General features: G+C 32.5%; 2 long non-coding RNA genes across 2 annotated transcripts; one reads left to right on the forward strand and one right to left on the reverse strand.

Moving 5' to 3' along the window:
* Positions 1-558: 558 nt before the first annotated feature.
* Positions 559-8,880, reverse strand: LOC127727154 (uncharacterized). The gene is made up of 2 exons (XR_007993808.1): positions 5,496-8,880; positions 559-1,319 (listed from the first exon to the last, which is right to left on the reverse strand). It is a non-coding gene; the product is annotated as an uncharacterized LOC127727154 (long non-coding RNA).
* A 253-nt stretch (positions 8,881-9,133) lies between these two features.
* LOC127727166 (uncharacterized) lies at positions 9,134-14,422 on the forward strand. The gene is made up of 2 exons (XR_007993813.1): positions 9,134-9,185; positions 13,680-14,422. It is a non-coding gene; the product is annotated as an uncharacterized LOC127727166 (long non-coding RNA).
* The last annotated feature ends 4,045 nt before the right edge of the window (positions 14,423-18,467 follow it).

Genomic DNA, 18,467 nt, shown 5'->3' on the forward strand with positions numbered 1-18,467 from the left:
GAGGAAGAATTATGAAATATACTTTTGGTGGTGTCTTTCCTTCATATGATTTTCCTTTGAAATTGCCTTTAAAAGGTTTAACGAAATCTTACGTCTACAACATTGGTTACCTAACCTTTTATTTGTATAGGAAGATCTTCGCCGAAATGTTTCAACCATTTATCGCTACTATTTTTAATACCACCTGATACAAAACCGTCAGGATCACGAATAGGAAAATTTTTAAGATCGTGAACTATTACTTAATTCAAGATATCAATCGTGATATGGTGGACTGCTTTTGCTGGCTTGTCCCCATCCAACATTACCAATGATGGGTGCTTCCTTTTATGTTGCAAGGGAGTACGAACACCATAATTCTGTGTATTCACATCCTAGAATACAGAACAAATTTCTATACCAAAATGGTATACAAATATAATGGAAGCAACCAACTTAGGTAAATAAAGAAAGGGTTTAAGGCTAGCACCTGCAGTCCACGTGGTCTAAAGATATCTAGGGAATCAGTGTCCCCGGACAGAGTTGCTGGCTTGAACATAAATATAAAAAATGCATAGGTAAAATTCATGCAAAACTTTAATAATCTTTAAAACTACAAGTTATAATTCAAAGCACAAATCAATATAAAACTATATATCAAAATTGTTACAAACTAGATATTACAACCGATACAGTTATTTTCCTTTATCGTTTTTCATCTTCTCACAATTCTTCACAGAGTGATCAGAAGTAACAATTTCCTCTCTACAGCCACTGGCCATTTCTTGGACTAAATCTTCTTGGGTCTTGGGTATGGTACATACTAGTACTAAAAGGAAACATTCCTTGTTGCCATCCAGTAGGCAACTGAGGTATGAAATGTTTAGGCAAACATGTAGCAGTGGTTTAAGCATTAGCCAAAGGTGAAATGGTTTCCATTTTTTCAATTTGATAAACTTTATTTCCTGTGATATTTTGTTCAACTTCCTTCTCCTTCAGACCTTTTGCCGTAGCTTTTCCTACTAAATCAGAAGCTTCCCTCCTAATACATTCAAAGTTAGAGTGGCAAAATTTATCGACGCCTGATGTCTTTGTGTTTCTCGCGCTAATTCGTCGAATGTTTCTGCGTCATCATCGTTTTGCCATCTCGCCTAATTTGCCAAATGTCTAGAGTGAGGAGAATTAGAGGCTCGCTTGAGTTGGCCTGTAAAGCTAAACTCCTCACTTTATCTTTCAACTCTTTTATGTTATCTTTCTTTGACTTTTCTAGATCTGATACTCTTTTCACAAGATCATAATCCTTCTTTTCGTCTTAGGTGGGTGTCTTCATCTCCCGAATCCTACAATAACAATTATTATGTGTATTTAATTTCCCATAAGAGATTTCCAATAAAATGACATTACTCGACATAACCAACCTATCTGAACGTATCTCGGCTCATTGCATTGAAGCATGGCGGAGGGGAGCATAGACTGCATGGATATTCGGCTCGTTGAATACACATACTTTGTTGGAAAAGATGCAATTAAAAAATTACTCCAATCTGCTATTTTAATTCTTTATATATTTTGTTATTAATTCGGGATAATTTTATTGACAACAACTTATGAGGGAATAATTAATCCAGTTACCGGCAATCAAATGCACCGATCATTCCTTCGTCATTTCACTTGACCTATATATTTATTTCTCAAAGGGTGGGTTTTTAAAACGACTAAATCAAAATTGAGCTTGAAAAAATAAAAATAATGAAATCTGAAGCGAGATGATATTCTTATTTTGATTTATAAGTTAGACGTTAATCAGGAGTTTCAAACACGCCGGAATGTAAAAGGTGTACATGAATTACTTTTTTATGCATACTTCTATAATTCATTTCAAGATACTTTTTTTTCAGACGTAGAAATTGAGGTTACTGATGCACCTAGTACATATTTTCAAATGGAATTTATTAGGACTGCATCTTCATGAAAAAACAAGCATACACTTTCCTAAATTTAATCAGTTATTTTTTTAATTCTTGTCCTTATTATAATGATACATGTGTTCTAGGAAGAGTCTGTACAAATATATGCGTTTAACGTCATTGCTCAAAAATTGTTTTTGTAAAATGTTTGGAGTTTAACTTATGTAAATACGTATGAAAAACGGACATGCATATAATATTTGATTGCAGTAATGTTAAGAAGGATGATCCTTTTCGTTTTGTGACCAACTTATGATACCAAGGAAATATTATATTTTCTGGTCTGTGCGTCCGTCCTATTCCATTTATAAAACCTTTAAAATTATATACCAAATTAGAGTTTTACCCGGATTTAGTTGTTCACTGAACATGGAAATGTGATAATATGAGGGAACACGGTGTGTTAAGGCCACGTATTCTCGTTTCAAATGTTTTGAATATATATATTTATATGTATATGTGTATCTTGCATATTCATAACCGATCTTGTATAAGCGTGCTCGCATCGACAGTAGCTAATTTGAATTTTATTTCTAATGAGGCAAACAATTTGGATCATGACAGTCAAAGCCTCAACTTGGTTATAAAACCGAAATGTCAATAGGGAGTTGACGGTTAATAGCAAATCAGAATCGCAAAATAGTTTTCAGAGTTTAAAAGTGCAAAAAAAAAAGAATTCCAAACAGGTTTGATGATTGATTGAATGCTTGTATGACATCAAGTGATAAAAAATGCATGCATATTCAGGACAAATAGAAAAAAAAATTCAATAATATATAAACTGGGATAACATTATGAATTTCAACGCAACTAGTAAATGAGAGCATGTTAAAAAGGGGTAGACATTTAGTCTTGTAGCAGTCCCCCTATGGATTCCTGTTTTATTTGTTCTGTAACGTGTATAGCTAATGATTGCTCTTTCCCTATATATGATTGAACGTCCCCATTCAGACTGTGCGTGGCTGCGTATTTATACATCCAAGACAAACAAACGGACCACCTTTTTTAAGCATGGGATATACTGTTGAATAGGGTCTTGTATAGACTACATACTGGTACATCCAGCAACTCTAAACGAACCACTCATTCCCCAAAGGGGGATAGTTTAGGCAACCATAATCTTGGTCACACACTGGCACAAAGATCCTGTCTGTGAAAAATCTAGATTTGTGGAATTTTATCATGAAATAATAATATATTTGCGCATTAAATCCATACATTTCAATGAAACTGCTGGTGAATAGTTTAATTCTCAGTATTCAGTTGCAGACGGGTCCTGATCAAAACACGTTTTCTTATCGAAATCTTATAATCTATGTTTCTTACCTAACACATTCATTTCAATGATTTATGCAGTAAAACGAATTCGGTGACCCCATATAAATTGTTTATCAATAGAATAGATAAAATTCTATAAGTTAATGTACTTCAAGTGATATAAAATAGTTTGCCTGGAAATGTATTTTGTATAAGGACTCGTATAGCATTCCCGTTAAACAAAACTACACAGAACAATCCTTAATCGAGCACACCTTTTACTTACATCTAGAAATTGACAACGAGGGTCGGTTGAAAACAAAACTTTACGACAAAAGTATGATTTCAGCTTCCCATTTGTGAACTTTCCATTTCTATGTAGCAACATTCCAGCAGCGCCAGCATACGGAGTATATATCTCCCAATTGATACGATATTCCCGGGCTTGTGTTTCCTATCATTATTTCCTTGATAGAGGATTGCTGCTCACAAGGAAGCTATTAAACCAATAGTTCCAAATGGTTAAGTTGAAATCATCCCTTCGTAAATTTTACGGACGCCATCACGAGTTGGTTGACCGTTATGGAATAACCGTTTCACAGATGATATCGGATATGTTCCTTATGTCGTAACTACAATACCGTTCCCTTTTCACGAATGTGACTTACCGAATTAGACTATTTATCGGATTTGTAATAACATGAGCAACACGACGGGTGCCACATGTGGAGCAGGATCTGCTTACCCTTCCGGAGCACCTGAGATCAACCCCAGTTTTTGGTGGGGTTCGTGTTGCTTAGTCTTTAGTTTTCTATGTTGTGTCATCATTTGTCTGTTTGTCTTTTTATTTTTGGCCATGGCGTTGTCAGTTTGTTTTCGCTCTATGAGTTTGACTGTCCCTCTGGTATCTTCGTCCCTCTTTTAAAATACAACCTATATAGGGAGTTTTTTCTTTACGTTTTATGATAAATAGAAAATACTTTTTTTAGAAATTATATGGAAGCGATATTCTGACAAACGCTGATTTTGACATTTCTGAAATTGTCAGAAAATCATCTATCTAATAAATGTTTTCCACCCAAAAAATATAAATAAATAGAAAAATAAAGAAAGTACATCGGATAACGAGAGAAAAAAATAAGCGTGTAAAATATAGAATATTGGAGCGTTCATCTGCAAAGTATATTGAAAAATAATTGTAATAATCAAAACCATGATAGATAACTCAAATTGATCATATGATAGGTAAGGGGTACTTGTGTTTATGTCAGTGAAAATTAAAGCGGGAATCTAGGGAACCACGTGATAAATAAAAATGCACGATTTCTCCAATTTTTCACCATGTTAAAATTATTCAATATAAACGAAAAATCCAGAATATGATTTTAAGAGTCTTGGAATACTTTGTTTAAACTTGAGCGACGTATTTAATCAATTTGAATGTTGGCAATAACCGGTCCCATTAGGTCCGTACGTCGAGTTACGTACGTATGTCATTTTATTGGAAATCTCTATTAAAACATTAATAACTGTCATCTGCATTTGTGAATATACTAAGCGTGTTTAATCATAACAAACCTCAAGGGGGAAATATCGTTATTGTTAGAAAAATCAAGAACAAAGCCGAGAATGTAACCTTTAAAAACATCGAAAACTATATCTACTTTTTAAATCGATCAAAATTTTAATTACAATTGCATTCATTTCCATTTAAATCATATATTATTTTTACCCAAGAGAAAGAACGAGACGGAGAAAATAACGACAAATATAAACAGAATATATCCTCCCCCGTGATACATGTTAATTGACGTTTACATTCATCGTTTGATAAATCCTCCGTACGAACTAGGGATTTTACATTCCTCAGCTTTGACTTGGGGGAGTTCTTATATCCGTAAACTTCTTAAGGAGCTTCAGACCCATATTGGTAACTGGCTTCAAATCATGCTTCTTTTTAAGCACCCGAAACAAAAGGGGTAGCAACAAACACAAGAAAATTTGATAAGTGTCTTCTAAGGAATAGATCAATCCCAATTTAGAATAGACATAACATAGTAACGAGTAAAAAATATAACGGTAATCGAAAATTAAAGCCAACATTTTAAATAAATCAGACCACATGTAACAGCCAAACAAAGAAATTGTCAATCGCAAATGCCAATCAGGCTAACTTAATACTAAGACTTCATCAAAGCCTTTGATAATCGCTTACGTCATAAGCGATACTCATTTAGTCCCAAAAAGGGGAACACATCATGTTCCGATCAAAAAAAAAAAAAAAAAATTTACCTTGGAGGTAGGCAATGCGTCCTCTCATGTAGCAAAATTGAAAGTGAGGCTTGTAATCGTGCACAGTTACGATTCAATGAGGATTGCAAGACTTTTCAGATAAACATATTTGAACCTGTATTTTTCAGAAAATAAATGAGAAAACTATTAACAAAAACAGGAACAGGTATTTCCGACTAACCACAAAAAATATTTAAACCTGCATTTTTAAAACATTATAAGCAGAAAAAATATTTGAGAAAATATAGCTGGATTTGAAGCTTTAGCTTACAGATTTTTTTAAACAACAGGTCCCCTGAATTGAACTCAATAAATATGTAAATTTCAGACAAAATTGGTAAATCAATTAAAAATCACTCTCTTGTGAGTTGTTTTTTTATCGTAAAACTTCATAAATCGGGTAAAAATAATGACCAAAAAATAATTGACCGAAACGCAACGACGAATTGTTCAGCGCTTCTATCAAAATGTATCTCCGACTGAACGCATAAAATGGCAACATAATTGAGCAAATCTAGCAGCAATGGAAGTTGTGGCTTGCATTGTGTTGAAAAGCAACAGATCCTTCAAATTGACTGTCAGAAATGTGTAAACAACAATTTTCAAGCACAAATTTGTAAATATATTTTAGCAAAACTAACTGTTTTATTTTAACGTTACAAAAACATATAAAATGGAAAAGCAGTTCAACATACTATCACATTTTGTTATTGCAATTCGAAGAAACTTCAGAAATTGTTTAAAAAATGTAACCCAAAATAATTGACAGAAACGGAACGACAATTTGTTGGCCGCTTTTAAGAACAGGTATTTTTGACTAACCGCAAAAAATATGTTAACCTGCATTTTTTAAACAATATATGGGAAAAATATTTAGGCATATAAAGCTGCATTAGAAGTTGTAGCTTACAGATTTCTTTAAACAACAGGTCCCCTGAATAAACGTCTAAAAATATGTTAACAAGAATTTGCAAACATATATTTGTAAATCCATTTTAGCAAAATTAAGTGTCTTGTGAAATGTATTTTAACGTATGAAACAAATAAAACGCAAAAGCAATTAAACATACTATACAAGGTTTTGATCATCTGCACCCGAGAAAATCTTCAGAACTCGGTTAACAATAATGACCAAAAATAATTGACAGAAACGGAATGACAAATTATTCAGCGGTTTTATCAACAAGAATTTGCAAACATATATTTGTAAATCCATTTTAGCAAAATTAAGTGTCTTGTGAAATGTATTTTAACGTATGAAACAAATAAAACGCAAAAACAATTAAACATACTATACAAGGTTTTGATCATCTGCACCCGAGAAAATCTTCAGAACTCGGTTAACAATAATGACCAAAAATAATTGACAGAAACGGAATGACAAATTATTCAGCGGTTTTATCAACAAGTATTTCAAATATACTTATCATATGTTGAAAAAATTCCATATTGTAAACCTAAACGACAAGAATTTGTTTGCTTTTTGAGTATTTTGTACGTGTGACATGGATTTCACGAAAAAGCAACATGTTTTATTAGTTTTTGATCGAAAATTGTTCAGAGCTTTTACTCAGAGGTATTTCTGATGGACCCTCAAATATATTTTATAATTTTACTTGTATTTTCAGACAATAAATGGTAAAATTGTTTGCACAAATATAGCTGCACTGCAAGTTGTGGATAATATTTTGTTGAAAAGCATATTTAAAATAAAAAGATCAAAATAAACTACCGGACAATAAAATATCATGCTGAATCCATGCTTTATCAGATATCATTTTATAGGAGTGCAATACAAGACAAGTGTCGCAAATTGTCTAAAATATGAACTCAAATCTGAATGGAAAGGGTTCAGATCACCAACCAACAGGTCCTCCGAATTGATCGTCAGAAAATATGTAAACAAGAAGTTTCAAACAAACATTTGAAAATTCATTTCAGCAAGGTCAACTGTATAGTGAGTGGTTGAAAATCTTTAAAATGCTTTAAAAAATTTATATTTTGAAAATTTGTTAGGAATATGATAATTTCTATGTTCGTTTCAATACCTTTATATTGCACAAAGTAGAAGAAAACATCAAATCACGCATATGGTGAGTATTTATTAATGTATTGGCTATGTTATTTAAAGACAAATTAAGAGAAATTGTTGCGTAGAATCAAATATACTAATAAAATTTTGAAAACACCGTATTTTCTATGATTTTTTCTTTTCAGTATCATTTTAAATTATAGATCTAACATCTAACAAAAGCAAACATACATTTCTTACCTGTTTTTGATCTGAAATTGGAGAAAAATCTCGGCAATCTTCGAGATATTAAGCAGAAATTTAACAAATTATAATGATTCATCGGTTTTTTAATTAGGTATTTCCAAATGACTGTAATATAATATGTAAGCATATTTTTTACAATTAATGTAAAAATGTTCGAGGAAATCATTGAGGATTGTAAGTTTTAGTTTACTTTATGCAGAAAAGCATTAGGAAAATAAAAAAAATAATAACTAACTTAAACAGAAATAACATGCTGAATCAATGTTAAATAAGATGACATTAGGTTGTCTGCTAAAGGAGCCAAGTCCAGGAAATCGTTGAAAATATTGACAAATTCTGAATGAATATTTGATCACACTTTTACCAACAAGTCCTTCCAATTGTCAAATATTTGAAAACAAAATGATTCAAATAAAAATAGGTAATTCAGATAAGAATAGGTAAATCAATTTGAGCAAAACTAACCATATTGTGAGTTGTGAATGAACATGTTTTAAAATGCATCAGAACAATTTCTTACAATTTGAAAATATGTTTCGGATGTGACCATTTTTGTGACCGTTTCCGTTTGTTTTAAACTGAAGTGGTTTTGTAATTTAAAGATAAACTGTTGGGTTGAATCAAATATACTAGCAATATTCAGGAAACATTGTTTATCAATTGGAATGACAAATAATGGTTTGTGCTTAGAAATTTTCACAATAAAAGTAATAAGCCGCAACCATATCCAAACCAATACCGCGATACCAAAACTTAAACCAGGAACAGTTGAAGGAGTTGAAAATTCTCATGTTAGTGTGTGTTGTAGTGGTAGAAGGTTTTTATGAACGCAATTTTTTCAATATTAAAGACTGCACATAATGTTGTAACGTAATGTTATTCATAAGCTTAACAAATTATTGCTGAAATGTTCAGTTTTAATTGATTGATTGTTTGTTGCTTAACGTCCTGTTTTAAACTCGAAGCCTTGTCTTTAACATCCAACATGGAATTATTACGGTGCCATTATTGATAACACATGTCATTATGTTTTAAACATTGAATATCAAACCACTTTCTTTTACAATAGAAATACATTACATACAATGTTAAAATCAAAGATATTGGTGATTTTTTTTTTTTTTTTTTTTTTTTTTTTTTTTTTTTTTTTTTTTTTTTATTGGTGATGTTAATGTTCTGTGACATTCTGTTAATGTATTATTCTGCTCTGTAGATAACAATGGTTTATTTTTTCAGAAATGCGTGTTTTATTACTGTCCCTTCTATGTCCAAAGTCTGTTATAATTGTCTGCGAATGGCTTAAGTGACCCGCGTCAATACCAAGGGACACCACATCATCCGGGCTAAATTAGGGTAGACACTTGTAAAACAAAGAAGATCAAAGACGCTAGATTATTTAATTTCACATACAGGTAAATTGATGATGTTCTTTTTTTTAACAATCCAAACTTTTCTGATTGGGTCCCATTGGTAATCTTCCTGAACTAGAAATTAAAGAAACTAAAGCTTCCTACACATCATTTATGGACATTTACCTCTAATTTGACAACAGTGGTCGTCATATCAGAACCAGAATCTATGACAAACGAGACGATTTCAATTTTGAAATTACAAATTTTCTTCACCTAAGCAGCAATATACTAAGTTCACCCGCGTATGAAATATACATTTCTCAGCTCATACGATATTCAAGAGGTTGCAGCTGTTACTCAGACTTTGTAAAACGTAATCGACGCCAGAGCAGACAAATAATGAACGAAGGTTTTGTCAAAGAACGTCTCGTTTTGTTTTCCTAAAAAGTTCATCGGAAAGTACAAAGACCTAACAGATAAATATTTATTGTCTATTTCACAAATGATACAAGATGGTCTTGAGTTAAAGATTCTAGGTGCTGAAGATGTGTATCTTTTTAATTAACTTTTGGGAAGTTCTAGTGTAGGTTTATCCTGAGGTCCGTTTTGGACAAAACGTGTTTTTACAGTGTTGTTTCTATTTTGTTTACCCTTTTATTTATATTTACTTGTGATGTATGTTTACACAGTTTTAGCTGCTGGATTTCAATTATTGTCAGGTTAACCTATTATGTCTCTTTGTGTTGCTTACCCAATGTTGCCAATATAACGAAACTATAAACAACTGTCATACAAGTGGGAGGTTTAGCTAGCTATGAAACCAGGTTAAACTCAGCATTTCCTCCTTTTTGACTAACCGATTACCTATTTTAGGGCCAATGGAAAAACAAATTATTTAATACTATTGAAATGATTTTTGTAAGTTGACAGTATTTAATTATTGCATTTGACGATTTCACAACGGCGTTACATTTTGCAGTTGGCACCAACAGGATATCATCTCAAATAAATGTACTCATTATTTTTTGACAATTTTCACAGGATAAAGCTTGAAAATAATCCTGGTTGCTAATAATTGTCTTCTGAATAATAGACTGCCTACCATATTAAAAACATGCATCAATTTCTTTTTTTTTTAAATTCTGTGGTTTTGCTATAAAGTATATAATTATAATATGAAAATACACGTCATTTTTTATAATTTATCGTATATAGTCTTTGTATTTTTGGCATATCTTGCAAAACATTTCCAAGTGTTAAAAAATGATATTTCGAGTTTAAAGACATTAGCTTAATATCTTTGTGCGTTCGACAATCTGCTGTTATTTTTTGTATTATATCATGTCAATAAACGAACAAAACGATGTACAAAATAAGTTATATGATTTTTTAAAATTAAAGGTCCTTCTTCCCTGTCTTCAAACATCAGGATTACCATGTAAACCCAAGAAGTATAGACTGAATTCTCGTAATTATGATTGAAAAAAGTTGACTTTATTAAAAAAATATTTATTTTTTTGCTTTGAATGTGATAGCTTAATACAGAGATATATTAAAGTGACAGTAGGTTACCGATGTTTAATTTCGTAAATGGACTAGAAAGCGACAAATCGAGTTAACAGACAGAATCTGAAGGCGACAGGGTAAGATTCCCATGTTGTGCATGCATCACCCACCATGCGAACTCACTCAGTTCAAAATCTTGAAAAGGACACAATCGATTGTATTACAGATATGACGATTATACTGAAATCTAAAGATCTTAGTCCGCGAAAAAACATATCGCTAGTAAATTGAGATACCGACACATGTTATCGGTCAATCAATTCGTGATGGTGACCGTATACGTGTGTACTGTCGATTTCAATTGTTCTTCCTCATAACTCTGTTGGAGCAGTTTTTGTCGTGTAAGGAACACACCACTGTTAATGAAGTCCGTTTAATGTGAGCATGCACGGGCGAAGCGTAGTAACTGAGATATGTAAACGCCATACGATGAAGCAGAGGGCATGTTACTGCTGAAAAATGGGAAGTTGAAATCATCACGTTTGTCATAGATTTTTTATCTGCCAAAAACAAGGAAAAGATCAAGACATGAAGCAGACCTTCTACTTTTGGTAGCATCCTTAATGTTAGGTTCGCTGCAATATATGAGATATAAGTACGCATTGACATACGGGTTATGGAGTGACAGAACATCATCAATATATCTGAAAATGAAATGAAAGAATTTTGCCAGATGCCTTTTCTTTTTGTCTTTAAGGTTCGGTATGGATGCTGCTTCATATGAGTATAACAAAAAGTCTACCAGAATTGTTGCACTATCCCTACCAATTGGACTATGACTGTTTGCTGAAATATCATTCCAATAAACTCAAAAATATATGTTGTCGATCAAATAATCCAGCATTTTGATGATATACCCGAAAATTGACAGTGCTTACATAGAAACTTGTCGAAATTAACTTTGATACTTCAAAGTAATTTGTTCTCTAGTGGAGAGTTGTTTCATTGACAATCATACAACATCTTCTCATTTTTATAGTACTACGCACCAACACTCCCGATTTGTGGTGGGGTTCGTGTAAAATCAGTCTTTAGTTTTTTTTGTTATGTTTTTCTATTATGTTCATTTTCTTTGGTCATTTCTTTTTTTTAGCCATGGCGTTGTCAATATAAAAATAAGAAGATGTGATGTAATTGCCAATGAGACAACTCTCCATCAGAGATCAAATGACATATAAAGTTAACAACTCTAGGTTACCGTATGGTCTTCAACAATGAGCAAAACCCATTCCACATAGTCAGCTATAAAAGAACAGAAATGACAAATGTAAACAATTCAAACGGGAAAACTAGCGGCCTGGTTTGTGTAAAAAATAAGGAACGAAAACAAATATGATATACAGCGGTAAACAACAACCACTAAATTAAAGGCTCCTGACCTGGGATAGGCACATACAAGAACAAACTAAAAAACACTAAACGAAAAACAGAAATGAGAAACAGCGTTAAGCGACAACCACTCAATCCAGTCTATTTTCGACTTAAGAGTTTGAAAATCCCTTTGGTATCTTTCGCCTCTTTTTTATGACAGTTTGTCACACTTATATAAATTGACGTCTTGATAATTGCCGTCAATGTAACAATAAGAAAATGTAATATAATTGCAAATGAGACAACTCTCCATCAGAAACCAAACTACGCCAGTTCTTTACAAGTGAAAGTAATTATATGTATTAGATGTTAAGTTTATAAATGCGATTTATGTGAAATTTAAAGTCACGGGAAATTATCTTAACATTCTTCTTTAAAAAAGAAATTTCAATTACATGTTAAAATAAAACAAATCAGTTTTGTTGTGCATTAAAAATGAATTAAAAGGATTGCTCTTGTACAATAAGTAGCAGCTTTGCATTAAAAAATACAAAAGATTACGATTGTTGACCCATACCATTCTACACGATGGCAAAGGTTTGTTTGCTCATAAACAATTAATTACAAATATAAAGGGACAACCTTTTTCGCCCCACGCTTGATAAAAGATAAGTCTTGATAAACAGTTCAATATTTCCGAAACGTTTTATATCGAAAAGAAAAGATGCGTAGCACTGATTCTTCGCCCTGTCTGGCAATAATTTTGGTCCTTGTTGTCCTTTCAGCACTTCAACGTTTGTATTAGATTTTTCATATTTAGATTTCGAGCATTTATGATGAGACATTTATTATCAAAATGCACATCTGGTGCAGTTAAATTGTTACCTTTAATGCTATTATTCAACAACAATCACAAGATTATTCCTTAAAAAAACTCAAAATATCGCATAACGTTTAATTTACATTCAGAAGTGTACACTGAAAACCGGGAAATTTTCGTGGCAGTTTTATTTTTGCTATTTTCGCGGTAAGAGTGGAAACGCGAAAATAAAACTCCCGCAAATATTTCAAGGAAAACTGATCCAAAGAAAGAAAACCATTCATTAACGTATACCAATAGGATTATGTACAGGGACAATTTAGAACAACGGTTTTTCAGACGACAGATATATGTCTATATCACAGATTAGATTAAACTTTATTTCCAAATGAAAGGCAGTGTAAGAAATCAAAACTTTTCAAATTAAAATGAAATTTATTTTCAACAAGGGGAAATTATTGATATTGATATATAAACAACATTCGTGACCGTGATATAAATGACACCTTCAATCGTTCTTAATATGATTGAAGACATTGTATCTGCAACACTGATTAATATGATAAAAAGATTGATCAATTAAGGTATATCTATATTTCCTCTGAGTACTCTCAGCCTTGGATGAAAGAAAGATTTCCTGTTACTTGTTGTACAAACTGCTAAGATCATTATTAGAGGCGACTTGAAAATTAAACTCTGACGATTGTCCCACTAAAAAAATATCTGAAAATCGTGAAATTGCAATATTATTTTAAATATATATACAAAGAATTTTTTTTCGCATATTTCAAATATATGTACACAAAATAAAATATAATATATTCAAAATAACAATGCCAGCTACAATATCATTGTAGATACAGGGCCACGTAATGGAAGAAACTGACCATGCCTGCTACAATATCATAATGGACACTTTGGACGTGTCAACATAAAAAATCATGCCTGGTACAATATATATAATATAGATATACTACGGCCAAGTCACAAATAGATCATGCCTGCTAAAATATCTTTACATATATTAGGGCTTTGTCTAAGACGCATCAAGCAAAACAGCTAAAAATGGCGAACCAAACGGTTCAACTCCGAATATCGTATTCTTATTAGAATCTTGTTCATAAATACCATGAGTAGTCATAAACACAATTACACCATTTACGTAATCTTGGTAAATCAAATGTTAATAGAATATCAATGGCCAGAATGCAGCCGAAGTCCACGTAGGCACAACGAACGTGCCTTTAGCTTTACAAACTATTATATGTTTAATAGATCTAATCAAAAGATTAATTGGTGAAACCAACCAATTATTTTCATTGATCCAAACTTGAGAAAACGCATCTGCTGCTTCAGATTCAGGTTGCCAAAATAAAGAATTAAATTTCGAAACTTTTCTGTTTTCAACACTAGCAAATCTGTCAATCGAATAAGGACCCTATATTTGACTTAAAAAATTGAAAAATATGTGTGTGACTCCCCAGTTCTCAAAATCAACCATTTTACTAATAAAATCAGCTTTTCCATTTTTTTTCTGGGACACCATTACATATCAATTGATATTCCTTTCTGAATGCAAAAAAAAAAAAAAAAAAAAATCGGTTTTGCTATAATGTGAAGATTTGCTTTCATACTTTAGGAATTAACAATTTTGACGCAATTTTGATTGTCAATAAACTACTTTATAGTTTTTCCCGTGAAACAATTTTTAAAATAAAAAAAGTGCTAACTCTATTGCTTTAAGCTCTCTCCAAGTAGAACTTTGTGCCATTTCACTTCATGTCCACATCTTATGGAAAATTGTTTTCTAACTCTAACTGTATATGCACCAGCGGCAATATTACTTGCATTTAAGTACATAACAGCAGACGATTTACTGTAATGACCTAATTTACGACAATTGATATTTTCTAACCAGAACCAACTCAAATAAAACTTTTAATGGTTTGTATCCTGAAATGGGGTTATCCTACCAGATTCTACTTTCAATCTTCATGTAACAAAATTTGGACATGATTCTAGCCACATTACCGATGACGGGATTCATAGAAATGATTCTGTCCACGAACTGAGCTAAAGATCTAGCTGTAATATAAGATAAATTATCCAAAATGACATTTAACGAGGAAAATAAATCGTCAACTCTACGTTGAGTAATAGACAAATAGTATTCTTTTGAGTTCCATACTATTTCCAAACATTATAACTTAGTACATGTAACATGTTTGAATACCGACTTCTCGTCATTTATAAGGAAACCAGCATCAACCAAAGATCTTTTGACGAAGAACGATTGCTCATTACATGTATTTTCATCTGGGCTCATACCAAATCTATAATCTAATTACAAAACAACTTTTATCCAATTTTTGCGTCAAAATTTTACTAGTGGCCTTAAACATTTGGTAGAAATGTACGGACCAGTAGTAATTCCGAAGGATTAAACGGTATAATAATAAATTTACCTTCCCATTGAAAACCTAAGAAAGGCTGCTGCTGTGGACAGATGTCGATGTGAAAATAACCAGACTTAAGGTCATATTTAAACAGACACATATTTTTTTTTAAATATTGTATAGCTATCTTCCAGTCCTCGATTTTTTTTTCGCGCTTAATGTGTTTATTCAATTGACTCATATCTAAAATAACTCGTTTCTTGCCGTACTTTTGAGTAGCTACACTCAATGGATTTACCACATATGGTTGGAAAGGCACTTTTATTACGCAACCAATTTGAACTAAATCTTCTATTGATTTTGTGACAAACATTTTTACCACGTGTTAGATTGTGGTTTGTCATTACGTCGTCTGATCTTTTAATTACCGAACGTGACTTATTCCCGATTGTGACTATTTTGCTGAGTGTGAAACCGCATTGCTATAAGACGTGTCACGGTACTTTTCTATCCCAAATTCATGTATTTAATTTTGATATTATATTTGTTATTCTCGTCGGATTTTGTCAAATGTCTTAACGTCTTTTCTGTTATATTCGTGTGTTATGGTAAAGATAATTAATCAACCCCTTCCTTTATTAGATTTTAGTTTGGTTCAACGAAATTTATACGATATATTTGGTTTACAGTTTGATTCAGAAGAAACACCGACATAGCTAGATAATACAATTAATTATCTAATTACTACCACAATTTGATATTAATAGTATTGTAATTTTCATTGTTATTAATAAATGTAATGTCAGTTTTACAGATCTAATCTTGAATCAATCCTAATTCTATCTTATTTTTGGGAAATATTTTTACAAATTCAAATGTGACGTCACTTTGTGTGTTTTTTTAGAATTTTAAATGTGACGTCACTTTGTGTGTTGAGGCTTTGGCTAACTCGGCTGTGTATTTCTATGTGTTGGATTCAGTTGTTTTATGTAATGTATCCGTTTTTATTCTGTAGTTAGTCCCCACTTCGGTTTTATCATGTATATCTATTATATAGTCATTTTATAAAATTTACTGTTTGCAAAAGTATAAATTATTCTAAATAATAAGGATGTTCTTGTCCCAGGCAGAAAACCCTGGCCGTGTTAGGCGCAACTTTTTGGAAGTTTTGGTTCTCGGTGCTCTTTAGCTTTGTACTTGTTTTGGTTTTCAAATGTTTTTCATCTGAGCGTCACTGGTTAGTCTTGTGTGGACGAGACGCACGTCTGGCGTATTAAATTCTAAACCTAGTACCTTTTGTTAGCTATTATTCGTGTGATTCTTTGTCCTATATGTTCTCCCATTTATTTGTATTGTAGTCAAGTCATGTAATGTTGTCATTTTAATGTTATATTTAACATTGCCATAAAAGCGGGAGGTTTTGTATGCCACAAAACAAGGTTCAACCCACCATTTTTTTCTTAAAATGTCCTGTACTAAGTCAGGAAAATGGCCATTGTTATATTATAGTTCGTTTCTGTGTGTGTTACATTTTAATGTTGTGTTTTTGTTGTGTCGTTGTTCTCCTCTTATATTTGATGCGTTTCCTTCAGTTTTAGTTTGTAACCCGGATTTGTTTTTATCTCTATCGATTTATGAGTTTTGAACAGCGGTATACTACTGTTGCCTTTATTCAGTATTCTACCGTGCTGATCTATTATTTTTATGGTACATATTAAAAATAATACCTATAAAGGGGATGACATACCCGTTTTTGATAGTATCAAACACAAAAGGACAAGCACCTATTGATTCCCAATACTTTACATGAAAGCTAATCTACCTTTCACTCCTGTTAATTTATCGTATGACTGCCAATTTTCCAAAAAAAAACTTGTTCTAGAAAAGATTCTACATGATCGTTATAATGAAAACAGACTGAAAATATGTCCTTATTTAAAAACTTATCATTGACAACGACTGAAGATTGAAGTGCAGGCTCTACATTAAGGTGACTTCTGGTAGGATGATCTTAGCTGGCAAGGAGAGGACAGTTCTTTCTCCAGTGACCTTGCTGCTTGCAGTGTAGGCACATGTCGCGTGAGCAAGGCTCACGCCTTGCGAAGCTCCCATAAAAAAGCGGCTGCGGAGAGCGTTAGAAATGCTGTGCATAATCAGGGTTACCTTAAGATTTTGCAGGTTGTTAACGAGGCGGATTCTTAAGGTAAGGTTGCCGGCGAGATTTTAACTTTACTTAATTGGAACGGATAGCTCTGGTCTCAGCTTGACGTATCTTCTTCACGTCCTAAGAATCTGATGCCACGGCATTTGCTTCGTATTCCCTTACGGATCCCCACCCAGCAGGGGAAGAATCAGCAATATGCATTTTCTTGTTACGCCCTTAAAGCTGGTCTATAATGTCATTAACTAATATACCGGCTTGTGTATTTGAGGATGGAATGAATTTATACAGTTTTGTTAAATAAGTGTTGTTTTCTATTACCTTTACCCTTGAATTTTAAGGAGACGTCTTTTATAATCTTTCTTTTAAGGCTGTCCTGGTATTGGATGAGTTCGACTTAAATTCTCCATATTTGTTATCTAAGATGGTCTTGAAGAGCTCTACATTATCGGCCAAATCAGACGACCTTTCAGCTGCTGTAGAAACCTCAGCTTGTTGAAAATCTCCTGCAAGGAGTAGGTCTTCATTCAAATCTAGACGTGTAGACGATTTAGACATTACGAGTTGACTACTTCAAGAAACAATACTGTACTGTCGAAAAGGCGAACCTTGAATGACAATTCTAGACTACCTGTACTATAATTTAGCGCTTAAATTCTAGCATGAAATTATCATGATTAATATTACCTAAACAGGTAATAACTTACTTGTTTATCCAATCAAATTAAACATAAACTTGTTTTTATTTCAATACACGTGCTTTAAGAAAACAAATAAAAAGTAAAAAAACAAAAATACCGAACTCCAAGGAAAATTCAAATCGGAAAGTCCCTTATCAAATGGCAAAATCAAAAGCTCAAACACATCAAACGAATGAAAAAAAAAACCGGTTACATTCCTGACTTGGTACAGGCATTTCCTTATGTAGAAAATTATGGATTAAAACTGGTTTTATAGACAGCTGAACATCTTACTTGTATGACAGTCGCATAAAATTCCATCATATTGACAACAATGTGTGAACAAAACAAAAAGACATAATAGGTAAAAATGTCAAAAATAGGGGCACAGCAGTCAACATTGTGTTA

The sequence above is a fragment of the Mytilus californianus genome, unplaced genomic scaffold, assembly GCF_021869535.1.
Source record: "Mytilus californianus isolate M0D057914Y unplaced genomic scaffold, xbMytCali1.0.p SCAF_1, whole genome shotgun sequence".
NCBI lineage: Eukaryota > Metazoa > Mollusca > Bivalvia > Mytilida > Mytilidae > Mytilus > Mytilus californianus.